The 5,820-nt window shown below is 40.1% G+C and overlaps 1 non-coding gene across 1 annotated transcript; it reads right to left on the minus strand.

Moving 5' to 3' along the window:
• Positions 1-1,428: 1,428 nt before the first annotated feature.
• On the minus strand, positions 1,429-1,535 carry LOC141694682 (small nucleolar RNA R71). The gene has a single exon (XR_012563968.1). It is a non-coding gene; the product is annotated as a small nucleolar RNA R71 (small nucleolar RNA).
• Between the last annotated feature and the right edge of the window lie 4,285 nt (positions 1,536-5,820).

Genomic DNA, 5,820 nt, shown 5'->3' on the forward strand with positions numbered 1-5,820 from the left:
TTTTTACTTGGATGTTAGTTTTCTTATTTGTGAACCTTACTCTTGTTTCGTACTTGGTTTTATTTATTCGTTATAAAGACTACGTTTATTATACCATGCTTTCATCGGAACCCACGTTGATGATAAGTCGGACTATGGGCTAATTGTTATCATGGGGTTTTAGCGGATTTATTTATGGATTTCTTTAGTTGATTTGTTTCGATGCCTTAGTATGTGGTGATTGTATGATAACCTAGTATAGATTGTGCGTATTCGTCTTATGAGCGTCGCGAACTTATAAGATAGTGTGTTAGTTCTTAATGAAGCGAAAGTAAATTTAAGGGTTTAGAACTTTCCATGCTAGCATAGGTTCATATATTTATATGAATGATTCGTATGTAATTTTAACCATCTTACTTGCCCTATGTAATTAAGATAGATAACTTGTGCTTAAACCGTTATGTTGTCAAATTCTATAGACATATAGGGTCTCAATATAATTGGTGTATATTCAGCTTCTATCTCTTTTGTGGATGTCAGGTAGTATGGTATGCGTGCAACGAAAGTTGGCGTTTATCAGTTTCGTGTTATCTGATTAGTATCATCACCATTGCATGCTAAGGTTAAGAACAATAAGGCTATTGAATGAAGTATTTAATGAAGTTAGAATCCCATGTTTTCATATATATTAATTCAGTCAATCATATTTTCTTAGTTATAATTGTTGGTTTAATTCTTAGTTATAACCAACCTCAATTTGTTATCGTCTTAGCATTGAATAATAACCATACATTGTTGCTTAAGTGTGTGAATTATTTAGTTAACCAAAGCCAGTCTCTATGGGAACGAACTAGAAAAGATTATATACTACTTGCGAACGCATATACTTGTGTGTATTATTAGCGCGTGTTTAGCGAGGGTGTATGCATACGCGTTCGCGTACTCGTAAGAGAACACTGGATAAAGCCGAGGAAGAAGTTGTGATAGTTTGAAAGGAAGTTTTTGGAGAAGAAAAGAAGGTAGAAGAAGAAGAGAAAGTCGAGGAACCAGCTTAAGTAGAGATGGGTGATTAAGCAGAAAATCCTAAGGCTTTGATGAACTATTCTCAGCCTAAGATCAATGACATTCAGTCAAGCATCATCAGGAGAACCACAGGGCTAACACTTTTTAGATCAAGTCAAGCATGATTCAGATGATACAGAACTCATTTCAGTTTGGGGGTTCTCCTACGGAAGACCCCAACATGCACATCAGGGATTTCATCGAGATCTGCGATACTTTCAGGTTCAATGATGTGACTGAAGATGCTATCAAGCTGCGACTCTTCCCATTATCTCTGAGGGAAAAACTAAGTGCTGGTTACATTCTCTACCAGCAGGGTCTATCACCACTTGGGAAGATCTTGCTCAAAAGTTTCTCACTAAATTCTTCCCTATGGAGAAGACTGCTGCAATCAGGAATGCTCTTACTCAGTTTGCTCAGCAAACTGGAGAATCTCTGTGTGTGGCTTGGGATTGATATAAGGAGATGCTAATGAAGTGCCCACACCATGGCATGCCTGATTGGATGATTATTAACTGTTTCTATAATGGATTGGGTGATACTTCTAGACCCATGCTCGATGCAACATCAGGAGGAGCCTTGTGGGCTAAAATCTACGATGAAGCTTATGAACTTATTGAACTGATGGCTGCTAATGAGTACCAGAATCCTTCCCAAAGGCTGACTCAGGGAAAGGTGGCAGGAATTCTGGAGTTGGATGCAGTAATTGCTATAGGTGGCCAACTTAAGGCTTTGATAATGAAGGTGGACACTTTGGCTAATTATGGAGTTAATCAAATCGCTAGTGTCTGTGAGCTTTGTGCTGATGCCCATGAGACTGATCAGTGCACAATTCTTAGTGAATCAGCTCAGTTCGTGAGCAACTTTAGCGTTCGCAGCAACCTGTGCCAGCCACTTATCATCCCAACAACCGCAGTCATCCTAATTTCAGTTGGAGCAACGCTCAGAATGCGGTTCAACAGTCTTATCAGCAATATCTATCTGAGCAGTCCAACCCCTGGTTTGCAGCAACTGTAATATGCACCAAGACAACAACTCCAGCTGCAACAAGCTAATGAAAAATCTGAATTAGAGGAGTTGAAGCTTATGTGCAAAAGTCAAGTTATTTCTATCAAGACTTTGGAAAAACAAATTGGGCAAATTGCCAATGCCTTGCTAAATTGTCAGCCTGGTACACTACCTAGTGACACTGAAATGCCAGGAAAGAGGGAAGGTAATGAGCAAGTAAAGGCAATCACTTTGAGGTCTGTAAAGGTTGCGAATCCCGAACAAACTCAAGCGTTAACTTTAGAAGTTGCGGCTGAGAAAGAAGTAGAGTAGCATGAAGTAGAAGTGGAACCAATGAAGACTAATGTTGAGCACACTCCTCCTGAGGGTAATACAGGGAAGAAACAGATCTATCCTCCACCGCCTTTTCCTAAGCGGCTGCAGAAGAAAAAGCTGGACAAGTAATTTGAGAAGTTTCTGGAGGTGTTCAAGAAACTTCATATCAACATACCTTTTGCTGAGGCTCTTGAATAGATGCCTAGTTATGCAAAGTTTATGAAAGGTATTCTCTCTCAGAAAGTGAAGCTAGATGATTTAGAGACCGTCGCTCTCACGAAGGAATGCAGTGCTGTGCTGTAACAGAAGTGCCTCCGAAGCTTCAAGATCCAGGAAGTTTCACTATTCCGTGTACCATTGGAAAAGTATCTTTTGACAATGTTTATGTGACTTGGGAGCTAGCATCAATCTGATGCCTTTGTTAATCTTCAAGCAGTTGGACTTACCTGATCCAAAATCGACTTATATGACCTTACAGTTGGCCGAACGTTCTATTACAAATCCGTGAGGTATTATGGAGGATGTCTTGGTCAAGGTTGATAAACTCATCTTCCCTGCTGATTTCGTAATTCTTGATTTTGAGGAGGATAAGAAGATTCTCATAATCTTGGGAAGACATTTATTGGCAACTGGCCGAACCTTGATAGATGTGCAGAAGGGTGAGTTTACAATGCGCGTGCTGGATCAGGATGTAACTTTTAATGTGTTTAATGCTATGAAATTTTCTACAGAAAATGAGGAGTGCTTAGAGGTGGAGTTGGTCGATTCTGTGGTTACTTCAGAACTTGATCAATTGTTAAGGTCTGATACCTAAGAAAAAGCCTTATTGGGAAATTCAGATAGTGAAGATGATAAAGGTAAAGAACAGTTACAATATTTGAATGCTTCTCCCTGGAAGAGGAAGATTGATATGCCTTTTGAATCTCTTGGAATGGAGGAATTAAACAAAGCTCCTAAATGCCTCAAACCATCTATTGAGGAAGCTCCCACTCTTGAGCTTAAGCCTTTACCTGAGCATTTGAGGTATGCATTTTTAGGTGATGCATCTACTTTGCCTGTTATTATTGCATCTGACCTTTCAGGGAGTGACAATGAAAAGCTTTTGAGGATTCTGAGAGAGTTCAAATTGGAAATTGGTTGGACTATAGCATATATCAAGGGAATCATCCCTTCTTACTGCATGCATAAAATTCTGCTAAAGGAAGGCAGCAAGCCTATGGTCGAGCAACAAAGATGACTTAATCCAATCATGAAGGAAGTAGTGAAGAAGGAAATTCTTAAGTGGCTAGATGCAGGGATCATCTATCCTATATCTGACAGTTCATGGGTAAGCCTGATTCAATGTGTGCCAAAGAAAGGTGGAATTACTGTGGTAGCAAATGAGAAGAATGAGCTTATTCCTACACGAACAGCCACGGGGTGGAGAGTTTGCATGGACTACAGGAAGCTAAACAAAGCCAATAGGAAGGATCACTTCCCTTTGCCCTTCATTGACCAGATGCTTGACAAATTGGCCGGTCATGAGTACTACTGTCTTCTTGATGGCTATTCGGGTTATAATCAGATTTATATCGCTCCAGAAATCAGGAGAAGACTACCTTTACTTGTCCATTTGGTACTTTCACCTTCAGACGAGTTTCTTTTGGTCTGTATGGTGCGCCAGCCACATTTCAAAGATGTATGATGGCCATCTTTTCTGATATGATTGGCCAGAATGTGGAGGTGTTCAAGGACGACTTCTCTGTATTTGGCGATTCTTTTGATGAATGCTTGCAAAATCTTGGACACATTCTTAAAAGGTGTGTTGAGACCAATCTGGTTCTTAATTGGGAGAAATGTCACTTTATAGTGCATCAGGGCATTATTCTCGGGCACAAAGTTTCTAGTAAAGGTCTTGAGGTGCACAAATCCAAGGTGGGGGTCATTGAGAATCTTCCTCCACCTATTTCTGTTAAAGGAATTCACAACTTTCTTGGTCATGCGGGTTTCTATAGGCGTTTCATCAAAGACTTCTCTAAGATTTTGAAGCCATTGTGCAATTTTCTAGAGAAAGTTGTCCCTTTCAAGTTTGATGACGAGTGCCTTGCAGCTTTTGAGTCATTAAAGAAGAGTTTAAACACGGCACCTATCATAACTGCACCCGATTGGAATTAACCTTTTGAGATGATGTGCGATGCAAGTGACTATGCAGTTGGAGCAGTTCTTGGGCAGAGGAAGAACAACATATTTCATGTGGTCTACTATGCTAGCAAGACCCTAAATGGCGCTCAACTGAATTATACTACTACGGAGAAAGAACTTTTGGCTATTGTCTATGGTTTTGAGAAATTTCGTTCTTATCTACTTAGGACTAAGGTGACAGTTTTCACTGATCACGCTTCAATTCGATATCTCGTCTCAAAGAAGTACTCGAAGCCTAGATTGATTAGATGGGTTCTTTTGCTTCAAGAATTTGAATTAGAGATCAAGGACAGAAAGGGAACTGAAAAATAATTCGCTGATCATCTCTCGCGTTTAGAGAATCCTAATGCCACTTTATTGGATAAAACATTGATAAATGAGTCTTTTCCCGACGAGCAGCTGTTTAGAGTGCAAGAAGAAGAATCGTGGTTTGCAGACATTGTGAACTACCTTGTGAGTAATATCATGCCTCCCGACATATCTTATGCTCAAAGGAAGAAGTTTCTACATGAAGTGAAGTGGTATATCTGGGATGAGTCGTTTCTTTTTGGACAAGGAGCTGACCAAATCATCAGGAGATGTATTCCGTACAGCGAAACGGGGGGGGGGGGGTGATCTGACGAGATTGCCACTCAACGACTTATGGAGGATATTATGGTGGAGAAAATACATCATCTCGTATTCTTCAAGCAGGTTCTTTTGGCCGACCTTGTTTAAAAATTCTCACCAGTTCATTTTGAAATGTGATCGATGTCAACAAGTGGGTAATATTTCTAAGAGGAATGAGATGCCTCTTAATGTACTTCTCGAGGTTGAGGTCTTCGATGTTTGGGGAATTGACTTCATGGGGCCATTTATCTCATCCTGTAACAATCTATATCTTGTTGGCGGTTGATTATGTGTCGAAATGGGTTGAAGTTAAGGCGTTGCCAACGAACGATGCGAAAGTGGTGCTTAATTTTCTTCACAAACATATATTCACAAGGTTTGGAACTCCAAGAGTCATAATCAGTGATGAGGGGTCGCATTTTTGCAATCGCAAGTTCACTGCTATGATACGAAGGTATAATGTGAATCATCGCATTGCCACGGCTTATCATCCTCAGAAAAATGGTCAAGCTGAGGTGTCTAACACAGAGATCAAGCGCATTTTAGAGAAAGTTGTATGTCCATCAAGGATGGATTGGTCTTTAAAGCTTGATGAAGCTGTTTGGGCGTATAAAATAACATTTAAGACTCCATTGAGAATGACGCCGTTCCAGTTGGTTTATGGTA

The sequence above is a fragment of the Apium graveolens genome, chromosome 10, assembly GCF_009905375.1.
Source record: "Apium graveolens cultivar Ventura chromosome 10, ASM990537v1, whole genome shotgun sequence".
In the NCBI taxonomy this organism is placed as follows: Eukaryota; Viridiplantae; Streptophyta; class Magnoliopsida; order Apiales; family Apiaceae; genus Apium; species Apium graveolens.